At 40.9% G+C, this 15,707-nt stretch overlaps 1 long non-coding RNA gene across 1 annotated transcript in view; it reads left to right on the forward strand.

Moving 5' to 3' along the window:
- LOC123725544 (uncharacterized) overlaps positions 1-15,707 on the forward strand; it is a 48,933-nt gene that overhangs the window by 31,049 nt on the left and 2,177 nt on the right. The window contains exon 2 of the long non-coding RNA XR_006758058.1: positions 10,740-10,840. This is a non-coding gene — a long non-coding RNA (uncharacterized lncRNA). The remainder of the gene's footprint in view (positions 1-10,739; positions 10,841-15,707) is intronic.

The raw sequence follows: 15,707 nt of genomic DNA on the forward strand, positions 1-15,707 counted from the left end.
GACTCGATGGTGACCTATTTCATGTCTTTCACACTCCGGATTGACTGTTGTCTCTAAGAACTCCATGCGTGTTGAAGTGAGTCTGAAACGTTGGTGAAAGCAGATGCACTCTGGTTGACCCATAGTGGAATCGGAGGGTGCTCAGGCTGGGGCAAAGCTATACATGGGACAGGCCCGCCTGGGTTACCAGAGATGGACCCAACACCATAGGGCAGACCAGAAAAGGACTAGAGGTGGATGTAACATTACATATTGACCACAGCTGAGATTTTCCCTCCTCTCTCTCTTACCTTCTAGCCAGATCGCAATAGTTACTGTTACGTGCCTAGAAGATGGACCCGAGGCCTCCTGTGAGGAACCAGAGTGGTGTGTGTGACTGAGTTCAGAGGGAGAGAATGAATTAATGGAACAAGCCATGTAACAAGGATCCCACATGTTAAAGAATTGGCTATGGGAGAAGAATTCTGAGTGAGAGGTGTATTTGTGTAGTATTGGGGGTTCATGATTGAATGTCAGTAGTGGTTCAGGCCGTGTCACTGTGTGTGAGGCGTGCTCCAGAGCCCTCCTGTCACCACCAGGTCTGGGGAAACACAGCAGCCCAGGTGTCCACTCCACAGGCTGACCCTACCAGGAATATAGAGTATGCAACCTGAAAAGCCATTGCCCAGGGGTCAACACAAACACACACTCACTGACTTACTCATACAAGCATGCACAAATTCGCTCTCATTCACTTTCACATTCACACTATAGGGCCCTATAAAATCAGTTACATTATTTGTTTGATTAGTTTTTTTCCCAAATTAAGTTCGCTCGGTTTTGTTTTTCCAATATTTTGTTTTTCCCATTTATTTCACGTTATTACTCTCAAAATCACACTTTTTTTGTATATAGAAAAACAACAAAATTGGATGTTCTAAGAAAACACAACAATGCCTGAACCACATCATGAGATCACTTTTGAGTTTTTTTTTATTTTGGGGTGTAGTTACCCTTTAATTTAAGTGCGCACCAGCCAGATGTTGTTTGGTTAGCTTAGCTATGTTTCTGTAGCCCTCATGGGATTCCAGAGTTTGCAAAAACAAATGGCCACTGGATTGGTGCAAATAATCATGATATCATTCTGCTAGTTAGGCATAGGCTACTTTGTAGTTAACATTTCATTGAGAAGGTTTTTGGGAAAGCCTTTCCTTTTTCTACCAGAAGATGGTTATCATTAAAACTTCGCTAACGGCTACCCAAAGTGTAGACATACTCGCTCAACACACACACACACACACACACACACACACACACACACACACACACACACACACACACACACACACACACACACACACACACACACACACACACACACACACACCAGGGGCATTCCTGTGCCGTTTCAGAAAGTTGCAGGAAAATATGAATCACTCACAGGAGGTTGGTGGCACCTTAATTGGGGAGGACGGGCTCATAGTAATGACTAGAACAGAATTAATGGAATGATACCAAACTCATCAAACACATTCTATACCATTCTATTCACTCCATTCCAGCCATTATTATGAGCCGTCCTCCCTGTAGAATCACTGATGCATTTTGTTCATGTCTGATGATTAAACTTGGGCAAATGATTAGTTCAATACATTTAGTTGATTTCCTACGAAGTTCAATACATTTTTGAATATTGTTGAATTCCATTTTAATGTCTGGATTTTCGGATTCCGTCCGTGTTCTCCGCAAGGCAGATTTTATAGGGCCTTAACACTATCTTGTCTTATCTTGTCATGACTCTCGCTCCTGGGTGAGGATCAAAGATAGCCAGCCAGCCACCTGTGGGGTAAAGGATTTGCAGTTTTTTAAAATAATTAATTTCATGTTACAGCAACCATATGCTCACGTTTGTAACAAGGGGTTACATGTATGATATCCAACCAATTTCAACTGATTGGATATCGGTGGCTCATTCAATTTAATAAGGAAGTTAAATTGCCAAACAAATACTTTCAGGTGGATCTTTTGAATAATATCCACATTTATTTGTCCAACCAATGATGCAATTTCAACTTTTCCACATTAACCTAGATACTACGCTTTCAGGTTAATTGAAGTTTAATTCCCAAATTGTCACGAACTTCTTCATCATCCGATGATATAGCGAAATCGTCGTCTGAAAGTGTGGACCAATACACAGTAGAGTTGGTGTTCATTTTCTTAATTTATTAAAGAACGTTGAACACGAGAAAACAAGAAAACAATAAGCACGACAAATGACAGTTTTGCAGGCTCACAAAATACACGCAATGCAAAACCAATCTCCCACAAATCCCAAACACAAACACACCCTAATATATGGGACTCTCAATCAAAGGCAAAGAGAAAACACCTGCCTTCAATTGAGAGTCCCAACCCCAATTAATCAACCATAGAAACACAGACTACCTAGACTAGACATAGAATTACCTAAACATAGATCATAAACCAAAAACCCGGAAATACTAAATCAAACGCCCTATTTCCAAAACACCACCCTGAACCACATAAAACAAATACCCTCTGCCACGTCCTGACCAAACTACAATACCAATTAACCCTTATACTGGCCAGGACGTGACACAAATAGCCTATACAGGTTTGATTTATCATTACAATTGATTAGTTAATTAAATTTGCTTTTGCAAGCTCATTGAGGCCATCTCCCAAAGTACTAATCCAGTATTGACGGAAGTCCCGACTTCGCGAGAATCCCATGTGGTTTCAGCCCTCAGGAATAAGTGACCCCTGGTTGTAAAGAATCACCAGTATTTATTTCATGTGACAGCAACCATACACTCGCATTTGTAAACAAGGGGTTACACTTAGGATATCCAACCAATCTCAACTGATTGGATATCGGTGTCACATTTAATTTATGAGACATTTTAAACTTTTTCACATTAACCTAGATGCAGCAATGCTTTCAGGTTAATTCAAGTGTATTTCCCAGATAGCCTATACAGGTAGAATTGATCATTAACATTGATAAATCATTTAAATTAGCTTTTGCAAATTCATTCACATTCAACTCCCACATTACTGATCCAGTATTGATGGTTCATTAACGTCTTTAAATAGGTTTAAATCATTTTTGCAGCTTCCAGCGTCTCAAAACCCAAACTTTTAAAGAAGAAAAAAAAAAATATATATATATATATATATATGTATGTATAATGTGCAAGCCATCAGAGGGGGTGATTCCAAGTCCCCCGTTAATTAGTGAACCCTCACCCATAAAAGGATTGATCACTGACCTCAGCAGCGATACAAACGCTCTCCAAAATCAACCATCGGGTGCAGGCCTTGTAAAGGTTCTCTCCAGTTTAGCACTGATGTATCGCCATCAGAGGTTGGCATCGATCCAGTACCGCAGTGCTCAGCAGAAGCATGTGCAAGAAATGGCTGATTATAAATGGATAGGTGGAGAGAACCAAGCAACTAATGACAAAAGCAGAAAATTAAAACATTCTGCTAGCCGAGGAACTGCGTTTCAAAACGGAACAATTAAAAGTAATTGCAAAAACTTATGACGATGAACGAGCACAAACTCTTTAGCAAAATTATTTTCTACAGGACCAACTGGATTTAGCCAAAACTAAATACGATGTAGTCCGAGGGGGAGTGGGGCCGGTTCTATGACTTTAACAACCGGTCGTAAACTTTCTCTCTCTGGACCTGCAGTATGGAGAAGAGAGAGAATCTGCTGCCAAAACTCCAATATCCAAAAGTGGATAATGAAACAATTTTTCCAACATAAAGAATGTGGGAAATGGTTGGTGGGGATCCAAACAATAAATTCTGTCAAAAGTGTATTGTTTTGTGATATCATTAAGGACAGTATAACTAAATAGCTGTAACTCTACAAATGAATACGTCCCAGTTATCAGATTTACATCTAAATGTTGTAAAACTTATATGATTAAATATGAAACTATTTGTGAGAAGATGAAAAGTGATTTTTGCCTTCCAAATGAGATAATTACTTTTCATAGAAACTTTTTGCCAAGTCTGTAACCATGCCCACGTGAGCACAGACATTGTGGCAATGTAATGGAACCGCCCTCCAAGACGAATGGTTAGACTCTACCAGACCAGAATATGTGCAGCGCAACCTGAATACGTTACAAATGGTAAGACCCTCAAACTCTCGACGAGTGAAGGTGAAGACTATGCCAAACATTCTCAGTCTACAGCTGGGTAATGTAAAGTAGTCTAGAACTTTGACCAAAGACACCAGGAAGATATCAGCAAACGACCATTGGTATATTTCTGATGTGTCTAGTCTAACGAACACTCATAGACAAAGAAGCCTACTACAACTGAGGATATTGTGAGCTCTGGTGGACAACCAGAGACTTACCTAACCAGAGACTTCTGTCGAACTGACTCCCCATAGACGGACCAGGCGTTTTCAACAGAGAGACGACAAAGACAGACAAGCATAAATATGTGTTGCATTTCTAAATCCGAATGAGCGATTGTTAGGGTGCTAAATATCCATATTTACAATAAGCGTATTTTCCACATGTGTGTACAATGAGTTCCCTCTTTATCTCTCCTGCTCTCTTTATCTTGCCCCTCCCTTTCATTGTGTAAGAAGGCATCATATCAGGTTAGTCCACTATGGACTTTTCATTGCATTATGTTAGTAATCAATTCAACGTATACCGTGTGTTTATTTTTTTCTTTTATTTCACCTTTATTTAACCAGGTAGGGTAGTAGAGAACAATTTCTCATTTGCAACTGCGACCTGGCCAAGATAAAGCAAAGCAGTTCGACACATAAAACAACACAGAGTTACACATGGAATAAACAAACATACAGTCAATAATACAGTAGAAAAAGTCTGTGTGTGTGTGTGTGTTTGTTTTTCTGTGTGATTATTTAGTTAGTAAATAAATAATTAAGCCAATTTGTGTATCGCTAAATCATCATTTAGACTAGCGTTTGTGCAGATTTGAAGTCAATGACATTCAGAATGAGACTGAAATGAGATTATTAATTATTAATAATTATTAATTAATTATTAATGGATGACTGGTATGATAACGATATATTCTGATATATTCTTAATTTGGGAAATGGCATCTCATATAACAAACTTTTTCCATGGTGCCCCAAGATTGCTAATGAGTTAATTGTTACATGATTAATTTAATCACGTAATAATTAAACATAGTTAATTGATTTGATAAAATAACCGTCATCACATTAATGATAGTCACGTCACGACACACTGCACTGATTTGTTAATAACAGTCCAACTGTTAACACACATACTCCCATTCATACTCCCCTCTGTCCTACTCTGTTACTTCAGAATTTGTCGAATTATTGACTCAATTAGTCAATCTACTGCTCTTATACCCCCACACACTTCTAAATAATTCCCTTCAGTCATCTAACAGGTTTGCTTCAGACTCCTACTCCGTTACTTCAGAATGTCCCATTTGTCCTACTAAATGGCTTAATAAATCAATCTACTAGGCTACTCTAAGGTAATACCCTCCCACACTGCTTTGCTTCATTTTCAACTCTAGCCAGTACCATTGAGGAATTGAATGTGTGAGGGAGTATGTTTTTGTGGAAATGGTGTAGTGGGTTTTGGTGGCAATGCGAGCAGCTGTAGACTATGTAGGTGAGTGTTTGTGTGTGTTTGTATAGCTGCATGCAATCCCTGATTAAGTGTACTCTATGTGAATGGACTAACTCATGCAATGTCATGGGGTGTATTGGATGATTGGCTTTATTGGAGCATTGCTAAATTCAGGAGAACACACACAGAGAGATATGCAAGGGAACTGGAATAACAGATAACACAACAACATACTTCGTATGCTTCTCTCCAGCCAACCACAGGGAGGATTTCTGCCGTTGACTGTGGCTAACAGACTATGTTTACTCCATTTTCCTGGAGGCAGAACAGAAGAGTGTGTGTGTCTGTGAGAGGGAAAGAGAGAAAGTCATTCAGAATGAGTGTGGCCACAGGACAGAATCAGGACACTCTGTGCTCATGACCTTTGCAACCAAACAGGACTTAGCTTGCACTTTTCAGAAGTGAATCCAGTCCAACAACTTAACACATCAAAACAGTGTATGGTAGTCACACACACACACCATGCTAACATGTGATCTTTCTAGGGTAAGGTTTTCCTAGGGCTGTGATATTGACAGTGCTATACACTATATGCACAAAAATGAGTGGATTCGGCTATTTCAGCCACACCTGTTTATGACAGGTATATAAAATTTAGCACACAGCCATGCAATCACCATAGTCAAACAGTGGCAGTAGAATGGCCTTACTGAAGAGTTTAGTAACTTTCAACGTGGCACCGTCATAGGTTGCCACCTTTCCAACAAGTCAGTTAGTCAAATTTCTGCCCTGCATGAAGTAAGAATTGTCTGTCGGTTGCAACACTCACTACCGAGTTCCAAACTCCCTCTGGGAGCAACGTCAGCACAAGAACGGCTCATCGGGAGCTTCATGAAATGGGTTTTCATGGCCGAGCTGCCGTACACAAGCTTAAAATTACTATGCGCAATGCCAAGTGTCGGCTGTAGGGGTGTAAAGCTTGTCGCCATTTGACCCTGGAGTGATGAATCACGCTTCACCATCTGGCAGTCCGACAGACAAATCTGGGTTTGGTGGATGCCAGGAGAACACTACCTGCCCCAATGCATAGTGCCAACTGTAAAGTTTGGTGGAGGAGGAATAATGGTCTGGGGCTGTTTTTCATGGTTCAGGCTAGACCCCTTATTTCCAGTGAAGGGAAATCTTAACGCTACAGCCTACAATGACATTCTAGATTATTCTGTGCTTCCAACTTTGTGGAAACAATGAGGTCCATACAGAAATGGTTTGTTGAGATCAGTGTAGAAGAACTTGACTGGCCTGCACAGAGCCCTGACCTCAACCCCATCGAACACCTTTGGGATGAATTGGAATGCAGACTGCGAGTCAGGCCTAATCAGCCAACATCAGTGCTCAACCTCACTAATGCTCTTGTGGCTGAATGGAAGCAAGTCCCCCCAGCAATGTTCCAATATCTAGTGGAAAGTCTTTCCAGAAGAGTGGAGGCTCTTATAGCAACAAAGGGGGGACAAACTCCATATTAATGCCCATGATTTTGGAATGAGATGTTCGATGAGCAGGTGCCCACCTACTTTTGGTCATGTAGTGTATACAGTGCCTTCAGAAAGTATTCACACTCCTTGACTTTTCCACATTTTGTTGTGTTACAAAGTGAGATTAAAATTGATTTAATTGTACATTTTTTTGCCAACTATCTATATAAAATACTCTGTCAAAGTGGAAGAAAAATTGTGTGGGGGGGATAAAAGGCTAATATATCTTGATTAGATAAGTATTCAACTCACTGGGTCAATGCATATTAGAATCACATTTAGCTGTGATTGTAGCTGTGAGTCTTTCTGGGGCTCCTGACTGGCACAGCGGTCTAAGGCAGTCTCATAGGGAGGCGCACAATTGGCCCAGCGTTGTCAAGGTTTGGCCGGTTTAGGCTGTCATTGTCAATAAGAATTTGTTCTTAACTGACTTGTCTAGTTAAATTTAAAAATAAAAGTATTTAAGAGCGTGCACACCTGCATTCTACAATATCTGCCCATTATTCTCTGTCAAGTTGGTTGTTGATCATTGCTCGACAGCCATTTTTAAGTCTTGCCGTAGATTTTCAAGCCGATTTAAGTCAAAACTATAACTCACACTCAACGTGGTAAGCAACTCTGGTGTATATTTGGCTTTGTGTTATAGGTTATTGTCCTGCTGAAAGGTGAATTTGTCTCCCAGTGTATGTTGGAAAGCAGACTGAACCAAGTTTTCCTATAGGATTTTGCCTGTGCTGAGGTCTATCCCAAAAAACTCCATATTCCTTGCCGATGACAAGCATACCCATCACATGATTCAGCCACCACCATGCTTTGAAATATGAAGAGTGGTACTCAGTGATGTGTTTTTGGATTTGCCCCAAACATAATGATTTGTATTCAGGACAAAATGTTCATTTCTTCAAAGAGCAGCAACCTTAAAGAAGCGAGGGTCTAAAACATCTGACCCATATGGTTTTTTGGGGTCAAGTTTAAGGAGCTCCTTTAGCACCTTGGACTCAGTGACTGCCTGCAGGGAGAAACTTTGTAGTGGGGCAGGGGAAAAAGAGGGAGAAGCATCGGAGATAGTCGCATTAGAAGGGGTGGGAGATGAGGAAATGTTGGACGGGCAAGGAGGCATGGCTGAGTCAAATAGGAATCCTGACTCAATGAAGTGGTGATTAAAGAGCTCAGCCATGTGCTTCTTGTCAGTAACAACCACATCATCAAAATGAAGGGACATGGGCAGCTGTGAGGAGGAGGGTTAATTCTCCAGGTCTTTAACCGTTTCCCAGAACGCCACAGAGAGAGAACTGCTCCTTAAAGTAACTAACTTTGGCCTTCCGCATAGCCTGAGTGCACTTATTTCTCATTTGCCTGAACGGGAGCTAGTGAGGTGGAGTAACTCTGCAAGATCACGGTCGAACCAGGGGCTAAACCTGTTTTTAATTCTCATTGTCTTTATGGGGGTGTGTTTGTTAACAATACCACTGAAAATATAAAAAAAGAAGGTCCAAGCGTCTTCGACAGAGGGGATCAAGCTGATTCTATACCATTTAACAGAGGCCAGTTCATGAAGGAAGGCTTGCTCATTAAAGTTTTTTAGCAACTGTCTATGACAAATCAGGACAGGTCGTTTCACTGAGCAGCCATTACGATCACAGGCTGTAAAACAGTGATCACTAAGGTCATTACAGAAAACACCAGACTGATACCTATCAGGATTATTTGTGAGGATAACATCGAGGAGAGTAGCCTTTTCTGGGTGTTTGGAGTCATACCTTGTGGGATTGGTAATAATCTGAGAAAGATTTAGGGAGTCGCATTGCTTTAGGACTTGGTCAGGTGGTTTAAGCATGTCCCAGTTTAGGTCACTTAGCAGGACAAATTCAGACTTAGTATAAGGGGCCAGAAGAGAGCTTAGTGCAGGTAGGGTACAGGCCGTTGCTGATAGAGGACGATGGCACCCAGCAACAGTCAACAAAAAGCTATTTGAAAGTTTAATGCTTATAAACTCTGTAACTGTTTAAAAATCACCATTGGCCTCATGGTAAAATCCCTGAGCGGTTTCCTTCCTCTTCGACAACTGACTTAGGAAGGACGCCTGTATCTTTTAGTAACTTGGTGTATTGATACACCATCCAAAGTGTAAGTAATAACTGCACAATGCTCAAATGGATATTCAATGTCTGTTTGTTTAAAACATTCTATCAATAGGTGCCCTTCTTTGCGAACCATTGGAAAACCTCTCTGGTCTTTGTGGTTGAATCTGTGCTTTAAATTCACTGCTCAACTGAAGGACCTTACAGATACGTGTGTGTGTGGGGTACAGAGATGGGCAAGTCATTTAAAAATCATGTTAAACACTATTATTGCACACTGAGTGAGTCCATGCAACTTATTATGTGACTTGTTAAGCACATTTTTACTCCTGGTATTCTGTGAAGATCAGTGACACAAAATCTCTATTTACTCCATTTTAAATTCATGCTGAAACACAATCAAATGTGGAAAATGTGTATACTTTCTGAAGGCACTGTATGTCCTGGCCCTGGCTGTGTTTACAATGTGTTAATGCAGCCTCAGCCTTCAAGTACTGCAGTTGAGTATTTCCATGTGAGCTGATAGAACTCCCTAATGTCTCTCTGTCTAGTGTTTTTCTTTCTCTCCCTTGTTTTCTTTGGACCGGTTCTGTGGGTTGTGTGTGTGTGTGTGCGTCTGTGTGTGTGTGTGTGTGTGTGTGCGTGCGTGCGTGTGTGCGTGTGTGTGTGTACCTGGTAGTGCTTTTCAACTTTGAAAGTTTTGCAATACTGTAGGGTCTTTGGTTTTTGTCAGCAGTAGCCCTGTGTTTGAGCTCCATGTGACATCCTGTAATACACGTGCCTTGTAGGAGGTTTACTGTTTTCATAACTCTCTCACTCTGGCACTCTGGGTCATATGGAGCTCATTAATGTGCAGAGGGCTGCTTGAGAGAGCTACAGCGCATAGAAATATGGTGGCTAGACCTGCTAGGACTTTCTACCATATGTAGGCCTATGCGTATGGAATGCATATAGGTAATACATAGAACACATCAATAGTCACATATGCAATGTTCGATTTCAAAGCTTGATAACTAGATTTGACCCTTATAAACTGTCGGCTGGGTGACCGGCAAGTGTTTGCTTTATGTCTCTCCTCTGTATAAATCTGTGTAGGCTATCTTTGTAGATCAGAGCCTGTGCCGTCTCACACAAGCTCAGTCTTTGAGCCCCAGGTCTGGAGACAACCCCTTGGGAAAAATACCAGAGATAGAGCTCAAGTTTCTTAGAGAGGAAAGACAGAGAAGAAGCTTTCAGGTTAGAAAAAGTTTGTTTTTCTCTTTCCTTCTCTCTCCAAGGCTCTCCCCCTCCTCTCCCCTACACCCATCCAGCTTCTAAAGCATGCAGTACAAATTAAGAAAAAAAGTGTTGCATTCTTCTCAATGCTGTTTATTAAAACCACAAAAACAATCACACTGTAAATAATGTAATTTAGTAGGTGAAACGTTTGTTTGACAGGGTACAAAAATTCATGTCACACCACATTAACCACAGAGCTAATGTGTTGAGTGTTCTGTCCTTTCTTGCAGACCACACGCAGAGTTAAAGAGGAGATAAAAGAGATACAGAGTGGTTCCGACTGGGCTCAGAGTGAAAGAAGGAACAGAAGGTCCAGTTCATTTACCACAAGGTATGTAGTCCACCAGAGGATTTGCATAGCAATGAGCGTGGGGAGACACTTTGGGATCATCCCTGTTTGAAATATTCTATTTTTTTCACATGTGGTTTTTAGACACGTGTGATGTTTCACATGTACATTTTTCACATGGGTTTTTCCCTCGTAAATGTTTTGCCCCCCACGTGACTTATTTTTACCTCACACTTATTTTGCATCACTTCCAGCTACGTTTGGTTTCCCATCCAGGGCTGACCAGGACCACCCCTTCTTAGCTTCAAAGGCAAATCAGCAGTGGGATGCAAGGTGTTATGTTGCTCAAATGAATATGTTGAAACTTGCAACTGGAAAAAAGGCAGCAAACGCAAAGGCCAGGGTAACAACCAAAGACAGGAAAATTGCAGGAAAGAGGGAGGCATTTTATTTAATTGCATTATCATAAAAAGAAAAAGAAAAAAATCACTGAAAAAAAACAATTTTTGCATCCATCTACAATTCATTTGTTCTCGCATGGAACAATTATTTCCTTGCAATATTTTGTTTTGCTATCAATACTTTTGGGTTTATGTTTTAATTTCAATATCATTCTTGTTTGTAGTCTTAACAATTTAGTACTCAACTTCAGATGTTTTGCTTGATATTAATGGCACAAAAGTAACTTACTCACTAGAGTATTGCACCATATAATAACACTATTACTAAACGTGTTTAAAGCAGCTATCCTTAATTGAAACATTAACAAAGTGTCTTCCCCGCCACAGTTTCAGTAAAAATCTAAGAGATGGGGCTGGAGAAATGCAACCACTCTCAAATCTATAAAGTACGCTATGGATTCAAGGACTGACCATTTATGATATCCAAATTATATTTGTAACCATGTTTTTAGGCTATACAGTGTTTGATTAGATGTACTTTGTTAACAAACATTGGGGTATATGGGAAGTTTTCTTACTTGTGAAACTGAAAATTAGATTTTCCATGTGGAATTGCAAGTTCACATGTGAAAAACAATCACGTGAGAGTTTTTCACATATGAAACTGCTAATTAGATATTTACATATGGAGTTTTCTTACATATGAACCTGCGATTGAGATTTTTTTGATTGTGATAGATACAATTTTATTATGATTTGAATCAGTTACATGCTTCGTAAACAACAGGTGTAGACTAACAGTAAAATGCTTACTTACGGCCCGTAAGTATGCAGAGAGAAAAAAATGAAAAAAATAATAGAAAAATAACATGAGGAATAAATACACAATGAGTAACAATAACTTGGCTACACACAGGGTACCAGTACTGAGACGATATTCAGGGTTACGAGGTAATTGAGGTAGATATGTACATATAGGTAGCGCTTGCAGTCGGATGCCAAGCAGATGCCATACCACGTGGTGATGCAGCCAGTCAAGATACTGTCAATGGTATAACCTTTTGAGGATCTGAGGTACCATGACAAATCTTTTCAGCATCCAGAGGGGGAAGAGGCATTGTCGTGCTTTCTTCACAACTGTGTTGGTGTGTGCGGATCATGTTAATTCCTTAATGATGTGGACACCGAGGAACTTGAAGCTCTTGACGTGCACCACTATGGCCCTGTCGAAGTGGCCGTGCTCGGCCCTCTGTTTCCTGTAGTCCACGATCAGCTCCTTTGTCTTGATGATGTTGAGGGAGAGGTTGTTGTCCTGGCACCACACTGTCAGGTCACTGACCTCCTCCCTATAGACTGTCTCATCGTCGTCGGTGATCAGGCCTACCACCATCGTGTCTTCAGCAAACATAATGATGGTGTGAACGCTGAGCTGTAGTCAGTGAACAGTGTTCCTCTTGTCCAGGTAGGAGAAGGCAGTGTGGAGTGCAACAGAGATTATGTTCTCTGTGGATCTGTTGGGGCGGTAAGCGAATTGGAGTGGGTCCAGGGTATCTGGGATGATGGTGTTGATGTGAGCCACGACCAGCCTTTCAACGAATTTCATGGCTACAGTTGTGAGTGCTACAGGGCAATATTCATTTAGACAGGTTACCTTGGCGTTCTTGGGCACAGGGACTATGATGGTCTGCTTGAAACATGTACAGTTGAAGTCGGAAGTTTACATACACCTTAGCCAAATACATTTAAACTCAGTTTTTCACAATTCCTGATATTTAATCCTAGTAAAAATTCCCTGTCTTAGGTCAGTTAGGACCACCACTTTATTTTGAGAATGTGAAATGTCAGAATAACAGTAGAGAGAATTATTTATTTCAGCTTTTATTTCTTTCATCACATTCCCAGTGGGTCAGAAGTTTACATACACTTAATTAGTATTTGGTAGCATTGCCTTTAAATTGTTTAACTTGGGTCAAACGTTTCGGGTAGCCTTCCACAAGTATGCTTGGTGTCATTGTCTATTTGGAAGACCCATTTGCGCCCAAGCTTTAACTTCCTGTAACGGGCGTCGTATAGAGGGGACCAAGGTGCAGCGTGTTGAGTGCTCATAATTGTATTTTAATGAAAACAAACATTTTGACAAAAGAAACAAAACGACAGCCAACAGTTCTGTCAGGTTACATTCACGAAACAGAAAACAACTACCCACAAAAAAACAGGAAGAAAAACCCCTACTTAAATATGATCTCCAACCAGAGACAACGAGGACCAGCTGCCTCCAATTGGAGATCAACCCAAAAAACAACAACATAGAAATGTAAAACTTAGAACTTAAACATAGAAATAGAAAACATAGAACAACGCAAAACACCCCCTGTCACGACCTGACCTACTCTAGCATAGAAAATAACCTCTTACTACGGTCAGGACGTGACACTTCCTGACTGATATCTTGAGATGTTGCTTCAATATATCCACATAATTTTCCTTCCTCATGATGCCATCTATTTTGTGACATGCACCAGTCCCTCCTGCAGCAAAGCACCCCCACAACAAGATGCTGCCACCCACGTGCTTCACGGTTAGGATGGTGGTCTTCGGCTTGCAAGCGTCTCCCTTTTTCCTCCAAACATGACGATGGTCATTTTTGCCAAACAGTTCAATTTTTGTTTCATCAGACCAGAGGACATTTCTCCAAAAAGTACGATCTTTTTCCCCATGTGCAGTTGCAAACCGTAGTATGGCTTTTTTATGGCGGTTTTGGAGCAGTGGCTTCTTCCGTGCTGAGCGGCCTTTCAGGTTATGTCGATATAGAACTCGTTTACCTGTGGATATAGATACTTTTGTACCACCAAAGTATATTCATCTCTAGGAGACAGAACGCGTCTCCTTCCTGAGCAGTATGACGGTTGCGTGGTCCCACAGTGTTTATACTTGCGTACTATTGTTTGTACAGATGAACATGGTACTTTCAGGAGTTTGGCAATTGCTCCCAAGGATGAAGCAGACTTGTGGAGGTCTAAAAAAAAAATCTGAGGTCTTGGCTGATTTAGTTTGATTTTCCCATGTTGTCAAGCAAAGAGGCACTGAGTTTGAAGGTAGGCCTTGAAATACATCCACAGGTAAACCTCCAATTGACTCAAATGATGCCAATTAGCCTATTAGAAGCTTCTAAAGCTTCATCTTTGTGTATGTAAACTTCTGACCCACTGGAATTGTGATACAGTGAATTATAAGTGAAATAATTTGTCTGTAAACAATTGTTGGAAAAATTACTTGTGTTATGCATAAAGTAGATGTCCTAACTGACTTGCCAAAACTATAGTTTGTTTACAAGAAATTTGTGGAGTGGTTGAAAAACAAGTTTTAATGACTCCAACCTAAATGTATGAAAACTTCCGACTACAGCTGTAGGCATTACAGACAGGTTCAGAGAGAGGTTGAAAATGTCAGTGAAGACACTTGCCAGCTCTGAGTACGCGTTATAGGTATTGCGTCCGGCCTTACGGCCTTGTGAATGTTAACCTGTTTAAAGGTCTTACTCACATTGGATACTGAGAGCAAGATCACACAGTCATCCAGAAGAGCTGGTGCTCTCATTTAGCTTGTCTGGTAGGATTGTGTCACTGGGCAGCTTGCGGCTGGGTTTCCCTTTGTAATCCATGATAGTTTGCAACCCCTGATAAATCCGACGCGGGTCAGAACTGGCGTAGTAGGATTCGATCTTAGTCCTGTATTGACGCTTTGCCTGCTTGATGGTTCATTGGAGGTCATAGCAGGATTCTTATAAGCGTCCAGATTAGTGTTCAGCTCCTTGAAAGCAGAAGCTCTAGCCTTTAGCTGCAGATGTTGCCTGTAATCCATGGCTTCTTGTTGGGATATGTACAAACGGCCACTGTGGGGACGACGTCGTCGATGCACTTATTAATGAAGCCGGTGACTGATGCGGTAAACTCCTCAATGCCATCTTCCATTTGCGAATAATCGCACCAACTGTTGTCACCTTCTCACCAAGCTGCTTGGCGATGGTCTTGTAGCCCATTCCAGCCTTGTGTAGGTCTACAATCTTGTCCCTGATATCCTTGGAGAGCTCTTTGGTCTTGGCCATGGTGGAGAGTTTGGAATCTGATTGATTGATTGCTTCTGTGGACAGGTGTCTTTTATACAGGTAACAAACTGAGATTAGGAGCACTCCCTTTAAGAGTGCGCTCCTAATCTCAGCTCGTTACCTGTATAAAAGACACCTGGGAGCCAGAAATCTTTCTGATTGAGAGGGGGTCAAATACTTATTTCCCTCATTAAAATGCAAATTAATTTATAACATTTTTGACATACGTTTTTCTGGATTTTTTTGTTGTTATTCTGTCTCTCACTGTTCAAATAAACCAACCATTCAAATTATAGACTGATCATTTCTTTGTCAGTGGGCAAACGTACAAAATCAGCAGGGAATCAAATACTTTTTTCCCTCACTGTATAAGCAGGAATCGGTAGGATATAATTATGGTCAG

This window comes from Salmo salar, chromosome ssa12 (genome assembly GCF_905237065.1).
Source record: "Salmo salar chromosome ssa12, Ssal_v3.1, whole genome shotgun sequence".
Lineage (NCBI taxonomy): Eukaryota > Metazoa > Chordata > Actinopteri > Salmoniformes > Salmonidae > Salmo > Salmo salar.